Raw genomic sequence first — 15,758 nt, 5'->3', positions numbered from 1 at the left:
TTGTGAAATAAATAAATGCATTAAAATCATGAACCAGGATTTTTCCTCAGACTATTATTGTACTTTTTGGCCAAAAGCTCAACTAAATAAAACTGGACTGAGTGCAATGCAACCGAAATAAAGAGGCTATAAGAAGCTAACGACCTCCATAGAGTCTGCAGATGATTCACACCTTTCACGTTAGATGTAGTTGTTTTATCTGTTGTTAATACAGGAAAAAGACTGTTTTGAAAGACTGGTTTGAAAACCCATTCAGACAAGTTCTCATAGAAGCCTTTATAAGGAGTAAGGAGAAGCCTTTACTGCAGCTTTTATAATCTTTGTGTGTGTGTGTGTGTGTGTGTGTGTGTGTGTGTCGCATTCCGAGGTCTAGGCCGCACTGACACCGCGGGTCGAGATGAGATGTATCCACTGAGCTGCCCTGCTCCACCCGGTGACACACAGCTAGATAATTTATGAGGGCTCCACCATTGGTTCAATAATTCATAGAGCCCTCGCTCTGCCGTGGGTGAGTCACGGACAAGCCTTTTACAGAGAGAGGGAAAGAGAGAGAGAGAGAGAGAGAGAGAGAGAGAGAGAGAGAGAGACATTTGTGGGGTGCCAACTCAATAAGAACTTGCCACACCATTACTTTTTGAGGCCTGCTAAATTTAGCACCGCTTCCATGACTCAGAGAAGGAGCCAGCTTTTAGTGTTGAGTAAGTTACCCTGGGAGTCCAAAAGCATGCAGCATCCTTCTGAAGCAGAGGGTTTTCCCAAACCAACAAGCACAGCAGGAGGTAAAAACAAGACAGGCTTCAGTAATGTCATTAGTCCATATTATTACAGACATGCCGAGGAAGGCTAATAGTGTGCACAGGCATAATGTAGACCTCACTGCTGCACAATGGCTCTTACTGTTAGCTCTCCTGGGGAGGAACAATGCATTGTTGTTGACCCCCTTGGCTAGATGGGAATGTTTACATATCGAAGGGGGAGGAGTGAGTTAATACAGGACGTCGTAAAAAAAAAGTCCTTTGCCAGTGTGTTTATCTGGCGCTTGATTGCTTGGCAACCACAGGAGCATTGTGGGGCGCAGTGTGGTTCTTCGATGCCTGACAATCAAAACAGTGATGTGCGACTGGTTGGAGGTTGATGGACGGCACAATGCACAAAGGCACGCAGTGACACAAATTACAGGAAAGTAGTCACAGGCTGAACTATGTTCATTAACTGGGTCTTTGCCTAATGACATAAAAAAGGTAAACCTGGGTGGCCAATCAGATTGAGATATACAGAACATACTCTGTATTATTCACCTGTGCAGGTATGCAAGCCATCTAAAATACATTTGCCAATAGAAAGACAGAGTACAATTTTAAAATGGATGAGGGTTTTTTTTCTTTGCTGTACATAAAGATCAACATAACGATTCCATTAACATACTTTTGACTAATGAAAATGTATTATTTATTCTATTTCAATTTTTAGCCACACTAGCAGCACAGCTCTAGGGATCGCAGTGTTGTTCTGTCCACGACTTTGGTCAGACTGAATATCTTAACAATGTTTGAATCAAAGTTTAGAGCAGCATTTATGGTTCCCAGGTGATGCCTGTTAATGACTTTGGTGATTCCCTGAGTTTTCCACAGCACCACTGGCACCACTATGAGGTTTTTAGTGAAATGTCTCGACATCTGTTGGATGGATGGTCGTAGAATTTCATAAGACATTCATGTCCCCGTCAGGTTATGATCATTACATTTTTCTTTTTTTTTTTCATCTCATCCAAATGTTCATATCCTTGCAACATTAATGACATCACCACGAGTCATTGCTGTATTTTGTGTACTTGGCTCAGTGTAAAGCTGTATATGAATACAGCCTCACTGAGCCAAGGAGCATTGCTGTAGACTCTTGTCCTCTGAAAGGCTGTTTTAGGTAAAAAAAATCACTCGACTCTGACAGTAGGGTAGTTGAGCAATCACTTACTTTAACTCAGAGTGCTGAAGAGACTGGATGCGACAGGGGAGGTGGCCCATATTCCTCAGCAAAAACTGCTGCTTCATTCACTCATGACGTGTGTGGATTTCAGTATGCACGACATATGTTCCTGGGAATACAATTTGCTAAATGTACTGATATATAACTAATGGTAATTTGTGCTATCAGTGAATATGCCAACATTTTTGTCTATTAACGTTTTAAATTAAATTATTCAATTAAGAGATTTTAAAGAAACAAAAAAACTAAACTGCAAATCTTTGATGAAGTCTTTGTTTGGTGAAGGACTTCAATAATTGTTACCAACCATAAGTACGTTTTCATTAGTGTATAACCACTTGAAAATAGCTCAAAAGCTCAAAATATGTGGCGCTGGCTGCCACTATTTTGGTGGTCCTGCTTCTTCCACCTCCCGGGTAATCAAAAAATCTGCAAAGATGTGGATCATCAGCAGACCTTAATCCTGGGTGTTCAAACAAGCCATCTGTAATGGCACCTACCTGTCAATCAAAGGGGTCACGCTGTTAATCATACATAACTTTATAACTTTTTAATAATTTAGACTCAGTACAGTTGTCATAAATTGAGAAATTAGCTATAGAGACGGAAACTGTTTCTTGTACCAGACTGTAAACATGTTTATTTCTGCTGTGAAGTTGGACATTTGAACATGGGGACTTATGGAAACTTGTTCTGTAACAAGCCTCACGTAGATGTTTGAGGAACTGCAGTTTTTGGGACTTCTGCATTGGCTTCACTTCAAAGACACAAAGGTTGACATTTGGAATGAACGTTTTATGTCTACAGACACTGCAGGTGCTCTCCATGGAGTCTCCCACCATAAACATCATCATATTTCTACAGGAGCCCAGAAAAGACAAACTAAACACTTGATAGACAGGGCCTTGTGTGTTATTCACAGCCATTCGTAGCTGCTGTAGTCACACTTGGACCTGGTCTATAAGTTCAACATTTTCAGTGCTACATGGCAGTGTGTTGTACTGGGGTGCTGTGTGTGTACTAACACACTGTGATGATCTGCTGTGCTCAGCAAAAGCCAAATATACCATATCCAGTATATCCATGTTTTTATTAATTGGACCGAGCTGCACACTAGAACAGGTGTCCTGCCTGGCGGAAAGTAGAAATAAATAGAAAACAAGGCCACACGTAACCATCATGAACCATTAACCTGATTCATCATTTCATGTTCCATCGGCACCTAATAGGTCTGACAGGAAAGAGATGTCAATGTAGAACCTACAGAGGCATTTTACACGTCAAATTTTACATAAAGAGCAATCTCTGACCTATATTTCCAGATGTGTTTATGAATGAGTACATGAGTGTTCAGTATGTAGTATGTACACAAGCGTCTTCCTGAGCCCTGTTTTTTGCTGATTTAAAGCCCCATGTGCAGTGGGGAGCCTGCTATCATAATCAGCATGCCAGCAGCTGCACAGTACACTGAATGAACCCAGCCCCTCCTGATGGGAAGCCTTGAAATCCAATTTTCCTGTCAATCTATCTGTTTCCACAGTGTCCCTCTCAAAGCTGGTTCTCTTGTCATCTACATCCCTATTTCATCAGCCTGCCCTGATTGCTATCCTTCAGACGATACCACAGATCTGGTTAGCGCGACTGATATATTTGCAGGATTATGCCGCTGGTGACTAATATCACTTTCATTATCTTTTCCACCACAAATATGCTCTGAACTGGCTCCACAGTTGAAGTATCGCCACAGGGAAATAAAAGAAAAAAGGTGCAAATCCTTTATGTGAAACAGCTCTACTCTCTCATTTGAGAGCCAAGAGGTACCAGCATGCATGTGAATAAGTATTAGCCAAACAGGAAATTACCAAGTAAATCTACTGCCCTGCAGAAACATGACTGGGCTTCATTCATCTGCGAAATGGACGTGTCTCTTAATATTCAGCCTAAATTAAACGCCTCAGTAGATGCAGTAAACACAGGGTTGTTGACACATCGATGCCTCTGTGCAAGACATCTGCAGATAGTGCACTCTGGACTTAATACGCTGAATCTGAAAGTACCAGAAGCAACACTGGCTGGATCACCTTCAACCAAAGCAACATTAACCTCTTCAAAATGCACAGATCCATTTTCTCCCAGAGAGGCAACAGCTTCTAAGGACCTCTGCTGCGAGGGAGGCGGAAATAAAAACACATTGCCAACCAAAATTCAACCCCGACAATCTTCATAGTAATAGTAGAAAGCTTGGGCGTACTTCAGGATCATCAGCATTTACACTTCAATAGAGGTGGCTGGCTGAGGCTTATTATAATGCAGAATATTCAGACAGTGGGAAAGGCTATTTGAATCTCAATGACACTGTACTTGAGCAGCACGAAGGCAACAGGCATCCACTTCTGCATCAGTTATGCTGAGGAGCGTAACATTGCACAATGACGGTGACATAACTACGGGTCCAAGGAAAGAGGGGAGGCCAACAAGGTCACTGTGTTTTGAATAGTAGCACATGGAAAGGCCATTAGAGGTGACCTTGGGCTATCTTGGAATGAAAAGCCAAAAGGGAAGCTGTTGCCATATAAAAGCAGCTTCTAATGTTCAACATGGATAAAGAAGTGAAAACTGAGGTGAAACGAACAAAAATGCAAAAGGGTTAAACTGCTCGTGGAAAACAACATAGCCAGTCATGTTGAAGAGCAAGTGTGTTTTTATATTTGGAAAGCTCAGTGTGCATGTGCAAACAGACATTAGGACCGTATTCATAGGAATTTGCTTCAATGTTTTCTGCAATAAAACCTAATTTTATCTTCTAATCTTGTTAATCACAAGAAGGGTAGTAGGATTTTCCCATCTACATTGCAGAGCTGTAAATCATATCTGAGAATATTATAAAGTGCTGTGTTTTGATGTCTGGACCTTCAAGCTTACTCAAATTGGTCAGTGGTCAGCAGTTTGGAACAACAGACAGTATAAAACATGTATCTGTGTGTATCTGTGATATCATCCATATATTCCTGAAGAGCCTCTCCCGCCTCCTGGCTATTCCAAAAATCACGATATGGGAGCTTGGGTGGAGCTGAGATGGGCTGAATGAAGCCTGGGTGCTCAAACAAACCATCTGTAACGGCCCCTTCCTGTCAGTCAAAGCAGCCATGTAGTTAATCATACATAACTTTAAGCCTTAATATAATTTGAATGGGTGACTGATGGGTGAAAAATAACCCTCAGTACAGGTTGCCACTTGATTAGAACAGTTCCCCACAAGAGTGTTATGTTGCCTCTGTATATTCAGGTCCAGACTTCTAAATATATTGACCATTCAAGTTATTGATGTTTTGGAGTATTACATGTAGAGCAACAAGGGTGCAGGTCAAGCTGATAGGAAGACTGAGTGAAAATGAAGCAATAATGTTTCATTATATTGATTTGCAGCTGAGTGTGAGGCGACCGGAGTTTGCAGTTTGAGGCCAGCATGCTTCCTCTGGGTTGAGAGTGACTTGCTGTCCCAAGTAAAGGAGTTCAAGTATCTCGGGATCTTGTTCATGAATGATGGGGAAAATTGAGCATGAGATGGACTGATGGGTGTACCAGGTTGTTGTGGGGAAGAGGGAGCTGAGGAAAAGGCAAAGCTTTCGATTTTCCAGTCCAACTATGTTCCATCCCTCACCTATGGTCATGAGCTGTAGGTAGTGACCGAAAGTATGAGATTGTGGATACAAGCGGCCAAAATGAACTTCCTCCACCGGATGGCCTGAGAGACAGGGTGCGGAGCTTGGACATCCAGAGGGAGCTCAGAGTAGAGCCGCTGCTCTTTTGCCTCAAAAAGGAGCCAGCTGAGGTGGTTCAGGCATCTGACCAGGATCACCCATGGGTGCCTTCCTTTGGAGTACCAGGCATGTTCAACTGGTGGAGTCCCCGGGGCAGACCCAAAACCTGCTGGATGGACTACATAGCCCATCTAGACTGGGAACACCTTGGGATCCACCAGGAGGAGATGGAATGCGTTGTTGAGGAGGAGGACGTCTGGAACAACAATAACCTGCTAAACCTGCTGCCACCACGACCCGACCCCAGATAAATGGAAGAAAATGGATGGATGTTTCATTATCCTTCCACAGTATGAGGTTGTAAGCTATATAAATTGAGTGTTTTAATTTCTCTACTGTGATAAATGTGTTGCAACCACTGATAAATAATTAACCTACTAACTAACCAACTATTAACCAACCTCCAGTAGCTGGTCTCATCCACAGGCAGCCAGGAAGCCTGTCAAGCACAATGAATCTGGTGTAGTACCTTTAGCATACCAGCAACAGTTCGGCATGTATAGGTGTGTTTGGCAGTGAGTGTGTACAGGACCAACTGGTATCACATATGACACTTCCTTTCATCCATATTTAAACCATTGATTTAATTACAGAAAACTTTATTTTATTTATTAAATATTTAATAGGAAAAAAGGACGGAAGAAGAAAATGGAGAATATAGACCTTCACCAGAACCTCTTCTGGTAATACAGCACTGCTATTTGTCTTCCAGCCCTTCATGGGGGAGACACACAGCGGGAGAAACAAAGAGAAAAAAGGAGGGAGGATGTGCAGACACGTATTTAAATCCATATTTTACCAGCCAGACTGCTGAAGGCAAAGTTTCCCCAACCCGACAGCTTCCTTTGGGACACAACTAACCAACCTCTTTACTGAACACCAGCATGCCGATTCAGCTGCTTTCAGGATAATCCTTCCTTACTGGTAAAAATGTTTTCTGACCTGAATCATAATAGTCCATCGGAGGCTTGTGGACATGCATACAACACACACACACAAACACACGCGCGCGCGCACACACACACCACACACACACACAGAAGCCGATTCAAGCTGTCAGGTAGAGCAGCACGGAGGTTCAGTCTCATTAACATTCTACATCTGGCTTCATATCATAAACACAAACACTGCACACACACACACGCATGCACACACGCAGCAAGCAATGTCTCCGAGAGAAATATATTTGCCGGTAAAATGCCACTGCCTTCACTATATATATAATATAATAGATATAGATATATAAGATATATATATATATAGTATGGAAATGTGAGAGAACAATAGACTACTTCACTGTGCAGTGTGTTCATTTCTTGTTCTTCAAGAAAAATGCTCTTGGGCAAAAATCCACTCAGTCAGAAAGCTATTTTTGTTTTTTCTTTTTTTCTTTTATTTTGTGCAAGAACCACTAACGGTTAATTGCTTCAGGGTAACCATTGGAAGGGATTTGATGATTCTTCTTGTCAGAAGAGATTTTAAAAATGTTAAATGATGATGAATGGGTGGATTAAAGTCTATAGACAAAAAATAAAAATCATACCTCATTAGCATTTATGTCCTGGCAAACTGATGGGACCACCCTACCGTCCTGATAACATGGTGCTGCTCGAGTCTTGATTCTTGAGGAAAAACAAAAACAAAAAGTTCAAGTCATTTTAGTGTGGTTCTATGATGTCATGAGGTTTCCGTTTAGCTTCTATATACAGTATGTGAGAGACTACCTTGAAATGCCAATCAAGTACTTCGTAATATTTAAATGACTTGAGCTGTAAAATGCCCAATGTTACAATGCATGACAAGCTTTCGTTCATCAAAGGTGTAAAACTTCAGTTCACTCATGACGTATTTTGTTTGCAGTTTTTGTTGCTGCTAATTTCACTATTGTCCTAAGGAGGACATGGACACTAAATAACTCTAAAATGTTATAGTAGTTTTCTGTTTTTTTTTTATGAATACAAAACTCTGTAAAATGTACCACCACGTGATGGAGAAAAAAAATAATATGTTGACTTTAACATTGGCTGAACCTAGTTTTTCTTTCTTCTTCTATAGTGAAAAAAAGAAAGAAGCAGTGAAGGGAAGTTTGGCCATCAGAGCATGAGGCGTAGAAATAAGGAGAGGTGCAGAAAATGAGAGTCAGTTTATAAATGGTTGTAAGTGAAGGAGAGAAAAAAGGTTGGATGTGGATGGAGAATGAGCACAGCTGGAGCCCTGTCTGCAGCTTTACTCATGGTTACACCAGATGATGGGTGGAGACATCTCACGTTGAGCGAGCTTTTACCCTGCCACACACCATCAGCTAAGTTGGTGATGCTTTTAGAAAATGAGTGCACTGACAGGAAACTGCTGCCACTCTCTGAGGTAACTTCAAAGTAAATGCCTCCATCTTTTCTGCAATTTACAAGAAACCTCCCTGACAGTCACTTAACGTGAACTGTAAAACACGGTTCTCCAGGTGATACTTGAGTCATAAAGGATGGGGTAAGCGGTAAACACACAACGTTATTGTGGCTGTGTACAATATAGAGGCAATATATGTTAACACTGTTAGACTATTAAACCTGAATAGATTATGCAGACTGATGAACAGAATATTATGGGATAAATGCCCATTAGAGAAGGTTACAGCTCACTAGGAACACACAGACATTAAAATATTTGAATGTCATGTGATCTCAATTGTGAATACTAACATGTAACCAAACAGGCTTGACAACAATTTCATGATTTAATCATGGAATGTACAATTTGGTTGAGAGTACATTGTTTATTGTCAGGCTCATGGTGAAATATCTTAGATTACATCAATCAAATATCAAACTACTGTAGCTATCTCTGGTGATTCTGCATGCCAGACAGATGTGTGTGAGACATATAAACGCCAAGGTTGAAAAACTCAGGGCTAGAATCGGATTTGTTTGTGGAGAAGGAGTCTGCTAATCTATCCATGTCCTTCAGCTGCAGTCATTCTTTTTTTAAAGTAGCTGCATATATGAGTGTATTTGTGTGTGTGTGTGTGTGTGTGTGTGTGGGAAGGGATAGTTGTATTATATATGTGTTTATTTGACAAAATCTCTCAGCCAGCCTTGTCAGACTGACAGAGCTCGGATTCTAAGCGCTTGTATTAGCATTTTATCAGGTGACCTTCCTGCTCTCCCGCCTGTCTGTTAAAACTGTTTTCTTCTTCTCTCCGGCCTTCAGTTTCTTCCAACAAAAACACAATAAGCAGCTCAGTACAACCAAAACTGCACTGCATCACTCAAAATTGTTCACCCAGGGCAGACCAACCCTCACTCTGCGTTTCCAAGAGTAACCATCCACATTCTGAGGGTGTGTGCACACACAACATTTCCCGAAGTCTCCCGGAGGCAGTTTATTGTTGCCACAGCTGCCTGATTCTTAATTACTCCACTGGTAATTAGTGGTTGTCCATAATTGGGACAGGGACTCCTGACTGTCATCCACCCACAATGCCCTTTGTTGATTGTGTTTGAGAGTAAAAGGGGGAGAATGGGTGAGGGGATACACACACACACGCACACACACACACACACACACACACACACCGTCAGTCATGCTGCCATCATGTAGCTGCGCATGCAGCTGTGACTGATGTTCTAACGGGGCACAAGGGGATGACTTACAGGATCATCCTATAGCAGGATGCAAGAACAAAGGAGGTTCTCATGGGACAATAGGTTCAGCGTTCATAAGGTTATGTGCCTGAAACACACTCCTACCATCATGCTTTAGCTTACACTATTACTTTTGACTTGAATAACTTTTCCATGCGTCATCGTGGCCCCATCTTTGAGAATGCCCTCAGTTTTCTGTGCATGTGTAATCACTGCGCTCTTGAATCAAGGTGGCATTCCTCTCATCAAGGCTGAGAGAGGGCTAAGTGCTTTTTGACTGACGTCAACAGCAACATGGAGACACGTGTCTAGACTCTATTCTTTTCTGTATTATTTTAAAAACGTTCATGTCTGTCCATGTCAAAAAGCTACAGTGTGAGGCATAAACACATTCTGAGAAGGTATAACTGATTCAAGGTAAGACAGAAGAGGTTTTCATTCTCAGAAAACTCAAGTCAGTAAAAAACAGCTGGAACTGGTTGTGCTGTACATGGCAGGGCTGGGTCATATGGTCGAAATCATCCATCAGTTATCTATACCAACTTTTCCTCTGGAAGGCCATGGGGGCTGGAGCCTATCCTACCTTACTTCGGGCGAAAGACGGGGTACACCCTGGACAGAATGCCAGTCTATCACAGGGAAATCAACATAAAAATATGAAAAAGAATGTCGGGGGTGAAAGTTGCTTCCTGATTTTGGATAGGGAAATTTTTTTTTAAATGGAACTCAAGGTACACAGAGGCCAACAAAGCTAATCACGGCCTTTCATCAATCAAACCCCACCAGAACCACTGCAGTCCTTTTCAGAAGCGGGTCCACTGAGAATACGTGGCTGTTCTACATACCTAGAAGCACAGAAACCAGAAAAAATACCAAATCTGAGCAAGTAAAAAAAGTCTGACAGGCAAAACACTACACTTCAGAAACAGCCCGGTGGGGTCTGGAGTCAAGTGGAGGACGGACCAAACTAGCGTTGTGGCAATGACATGACAGAGATGTGCCTGTTGGTGTTTTGGCATAAGAGAGACTGTACGATGCAGTTGAAAGCTCACACGCAGAGAGTAGAGATTTTGGTCCCAATAAATAAGAACATTTCTCTGATGTGACTATACATCACAATGGTAAAATGTATGTAATGCAATACCATACTGTAAATCATACAGATTTTTTATGTTTAATTACATGTTGCATAAAATCTCTAACTTGGACATACTGTCATGATATGATGCTAGTTGCTTTACATATAAACTTAAAGAAATAGTTTGTCCGCTCAAAACACAGTATACAGCCAGACAAACCTGTTTGATGCTCAAGCAAGTAAGACAGAAAATTCTGTCAGAAACAGATTTTTATGATCTGACTGTTTGTTGGATTATCTTGTATTATTTGGACTATCTTATGCAAGAACAACAGTGATCATATTGAAGTCTACACTGTAGTCATGTGAAGTGGTGTCATTTTCTACTGGAAAAACAGCTAATAACATATAACTTTAATCCTTTAATGACCACAGTAATGACCACTTAATCTTTTACTTTCTATTACTGGATGTAACTGATTGGAAATCAGTGGACTAAAAAAACACCTGATCTCAGCCAATAAGTTAATGGAAGGTAATTATACTCCAGCCAAGCTAATCTTCCTCCAAAACAACAACAGTACATTACGATGCCTGTCACGAGTGTACACATTAGCATTAAGTGGGCCCCCAGGGGCCCTTAGTATACCTGCCACACATTTCTGCTGGCTTAGCCCGACTGATCGACCCGTCTCATTAAATCTAGTGTTATTGACTCCTGTTTAGCCCTGTGTGTGTGTGTATGTGTGTCTAGCTGGCAGGAAACAGATCCACTTGACCTTTTATCACATCACCTCACTGATTAAGTCCACATAGAGCTCAGACAGGAAGCAACATAACTTCAGTGGAGGGAAATCTATGAGATTCTACAGTATGTGGTCTCCCACTGAGTTTAACATTAATCTGGCTCTCATGTTCAGCTATAAAGTGTCAGAAAATCTATTTAAAAAAGATGTTAAAGCAACTGAGGTATGCACATGTTTTTATTATGATTAAATTACTCAGAAACTAGCGACTGTAGAAACTACTCTCTGTCTATAGAGAATGCTAAGCCCGGTTAAACTGCCTGCCTGCCTGCCTGCCCAGCTCCAGTTCTAGCATAACACTGGCACTAGCACAAATGCTGCTCTTTGTCAGCATTTGCCCAAACTCCAGGCCTGAAAACCTCCTCTTCCCAGTTGCCCAAAACACCAACACTCTCCTGGTGCTCTGAGCTCTCAATAGGCATTAGCTAACAGCAGCTACAATTGGCAGCGGTTTACTTTGCTGTCCATCAGGAAACTCTGTGTGTAGATCACAGAAAGCTGAGGTGGAGACATCAGAGAGAAAACCAGAGAACATCATCTCTATAAAATATGACCCAGTTTCACTAAAATCAGTCAAATATTTGGTGGTGTGTATGGCACGGCACGACTTGAAGTATTCCTCACGGGTGATTGTACCCGGAACACAAAGTACATAGTGCAAGTGGGAATAACAGGGTCACCGTTTACCTGATTTCATGTAAGTATAGCATCAAAATGGCAGAAAAGTAATGCATTGCTGCTTTAAACTGAAAGACCAAATAACACCAGTTAGGTTAGCTTAATCGGATAGTTGCCCCTCATAGATACATGGATTTCTGAACAGCTGATGCAAAACCCCCAAATTCCCAGAAACCTTACAAAGGACATATACTTCAGTAGTAACACTGGACCTGTAACGAGGCCCCCAACATCCCTTAAAATAGTATGAAATTGCTTGTCCATGAATTTATCAAATGTAACTGTTATGTTAATTTAAAATAAGTGAGGGTCTTGGAAAACAATCTCCACACTGCAGGAGAAAATGGAAAAGTCTGTCACATTTACTGCTTACAAACAAAACTAAATCAATAACCCAAGAAAACCATACATGCCAAATATTATGCAAGCTAAGCAGTAACAAGTTTCAAGGCGCACTACTATGATCTGTGGGGAATACCTTTGTGATGGTTTTCCAGTCATGTGACCCTTGTCTTGGAAAAAAAAACTTCCAACTAAGTCAGATTGCATTAAATATTTATGTGTAGCGAGCCTGTGGTTCATTATATAGTATTTTCCAGGCCTGGAAGACAAAGAAGCCAGCACTAGTGCAAATAACACAGTTTTACTGTATTCATTAACATTATCTGATTGTGGTCTGGAAGTCAGCCAGCACTCCCATCAGCCCTCGAGGCATTTCCAGCGATGGCTCAGATGCACCTGTCTGCCGTAAACCAAGTCATCCCCAAAATGTTGCACTAAAGGATTCCCGGGAGAATCCAAGAGACTTGTGGGACTGCCCAAAGGGAAATAAGGAATAAATAGACCGCTTCACTATCTAATTTACTAAATGGCATTACAGAGAGGACAGATAATAAAGACAAATACAGTCATCTCCCTATTGCTGCATGCATGTATGTTTGCATGCTGCTACTGGATGCTTGAATTTCCTTCGGGATCAATAAAGTATCTATCTATCTATCTATCTATCTATCTATCTATCTATCTATGCTTTTACATCCTACCATCTTGGGAATATGTCGGCTGACAGAAATCTCCTGAGCAGTTTGACTGTATGACACCGAGGACGGCATTCAGACTATTGAGACAATTAGCAAAGGGGAGGACAGTTCACCTAGGAGCTGTTTCCCCTCTGTTGATTTAGGTAATGATGTTAAGTTATTTAGTGTGGGAGTTGGGAGACTGTCAGTACTGGTGCAGCAGCCTGAGCACCAAACAACTGATTCTGATTAGTATTAGTCATCTCTTGATTAACCAAGAAAAATAAATTAAATCAAGAGCCGTGGTCCATAAAAATGACAATATACAACTCTGTAAAAAATAAAAACCACTTCCAACACAGGTACACCTCATTCTATTTTAGAAGGTACTGATCGTGAACACCAGAAATAAATCTTATTTAACTAGGAAAAGTACAACAAGCACTGCTGTGGTCATCAGTATACTTTTTCAATAAGACCAGCTGGCAAAAACAGTGCTAGTTGTACCTCAAAAGTAATTGGAATCAAGTATAACTATAGAACGTGTCAAAAGATTTTTTTTTTAAAAGAAGGTTTGAGTAAGGACAAGACGGTGCAATTCTGACTTTAATGGCAGATGTATACAGAAAGCATTGTTGTTGCTTCATAAGAATAGGGTCAACAAGTAGACACATCAGCAACCATTGGGTGACATCAAGTGACCTACAAATTAGAATGGCAAATGCCAGCTGGGGTGAAGTAAATGTCAAAGAAGGTTTGAAATAGACTGCTAAAGACAGTGCTCTACAAAGGGAGAACCAGACTGCGGTTTTCAAAAGAGATTGAGGATTGGACTATAAAGGACTAGAGTAGCTTCTTTGATGAATCCAATTTTTAGAAAGACCTACACACCTGTGTCTCACACCCACTTTGGCAGAGGATGGATGACAATCTAAACGTGCTTCAGCAAGGCTGATTTGTCTTTGTGAAGGACTCATGAATCAAGCCACATACAAAGTTATCCTGAAGGAAAACTTCTCTGAGGGTTGGGTTTTTCCAGCAGTACAAAGCTCCATACCACACAGCCATCAGTCAAGGTCTGGATAGAGGACCACCAGATCAATTCCCTGTCATGGCCAGTACAATCTCTAGACCTGAACCCCATTAAAAACGTCAAGTGGAAGATGAATGGTCATAAGCCCACAAACAAAGCTGAGCTACTTGAATTTTTGCACCAGGGGTGGTATGAAGTCGCCCGGCAGCAACATGAGAGACTGGTGGAGAGCACGCTAAGACGCATGGAAGCTGTGATTGAAAACCAGTGGTACTGGTACATGGACTGTACTTATAGAACGCCTTTCTAGCCTCCTGATCACACTTTTACACAACATATCTCATTCACCCATCCACACACACATTCATACACTGATGACACTGGCTGCTCATCAGTTTTTGGGAACTAACTATTCATATGCATTCACACGCTGATGGCTCAGCATCGGGAGAAATTTGGGGTTCAGTATCTTGCACTACAACTTGCAGAATGGAGGAGCTGGGGATCAAACCACCGATCACCGTTAGTGGACGACATGCTCTACCTCCTGAGTCACATACTATTTTCTGGATGCTTCCTGAGATAAAACATTGGTATCATGTTGTTCAAACATGAATATGAAGTCTGAAAATTCTGCATCTTTTTTTTTTCTTTCTAAAATGGGAGAAGTGTCAGTATAACAGAATAACACAAAATGTTGTCATGTTCCCCTAAATTGTCCCTAAATAGATTAAATGATTAATAAATGACAGAATAATACATAATAAGAAATCACTCTATGATATTAAACAATGATATTTGCAGCAGTAATTAATCAGGATTTAAGCAGGATTTTAAAAAAGAGATAAAGAGTAAGGCATACAAAAATATATTGTCAAACTCTTCACTGCTATGTAGTTCATATATAAATTAGTAATTGGGGGGAAATATTAAGCACGTTAAGTGTAAAATCACATATCCACGCAGGAATACTTCATGTGCAACATGGATTAGTAAACAAATTACATCCATCATATCTGTCTTTGGGCTTTCAAACTAAAATATGATCATTGGTTCTTTGCAGGAGACTTACTCTGAGTTGCCCTCACGGATCTTTCACCTCCATCCCATCAGTGAGAAGAAGTCCCGCTCCTGTCTGGATCCAGATTCAGATACAGACAGCAGGTTGAACACTCGCTGATCCTCAGATTGAAGGATCTGGTGTGAGTTACAGACCGGGAGCCGTGCAGAATGCACGATGACAGCAGTGACATAAAACCTCTCACTGATCACTCATTCATTTACTCTCTGTCCTTCACCCGAACTGACTTGACGGATTTTACCGGAGGATCCCGGATCCACGACCTCGTCCCTTTGCAGGGTTCTCCTTGGGAACTGTGCTGCCTTCAAGTGCTGCTCGTAAAATACACAATCCTAGCTTTAAATTTGGATACACGGAATATCTGTTCTTTCTTCACCTCACAGTCTGATAGTATAGTGTTAGTGGTGTGATTTAAATTGTAACACATAAAAAAAAAACTGTGTAAAATGTTTTTGTCGCTTATATTAAATTACTTTTGTTTGACAAAGCCGTCAATCAAAACTAGAAATACACGTTGCCCAGGAAACAAGAGAAGAACTGTCTCACTGAGGGTGTCAAATGTGTCCTATGAAGAAGCTTAAAATTAATAAATTGATGATTGGGTTTGCTTTTGGCCCGAAT

At 41.2% G+C, this 15,758-nt stretch overlaps 1 protein-coding gene across 3 annotated transcripts in view; it reads right to left on the bottom strand.

Annotated features, from left to right (window-relative positions):
- The window catches only part of arhgef49 (Rho guanine nucleotide exchange factor 49), a 60,322-nt gene extending 44,893 nt beyond the window's left edge, over positions 1-15,429 (bottom strand). For 2 of the 3 annotated variants that reach the window (XM_019270822.2, XM_019270825.2), the window contains exons 1-2: positions 15,129-15,429; positions 7,348-7,426 (exon numbers count right to left, since the gene is read on the bottom strand). The gene's annotated coding sequence lies outside the window, so the exon portion shown is untranslated. The remainder of the gene's footprint in view (positions 1-7,347; positions 7,427-15,128) is intronic. The other variant, XM_019270823.2, reaches the window with a different exon arrangement.
- Positions 15,430-15,758: the final 329 nt, after the last annotated feature.

Source organism: Larimichthys crocea, chromosome XVII, assembly GCF_000972845.2.
Source record: "Larimichthys crocea isolate SSNF chromosome XVII, L_crocea_2.0, whole genome shotgun sequence".
Taxonomy (NCBI): Eukaryota; Metazoa; Chordata; class Actinopteri; family Sciaenidae; genus Larimichthys; species Larimichthys crocea.
This window is presented reverse-complemented; position numbering and strand designations above follow the sequence as displayed.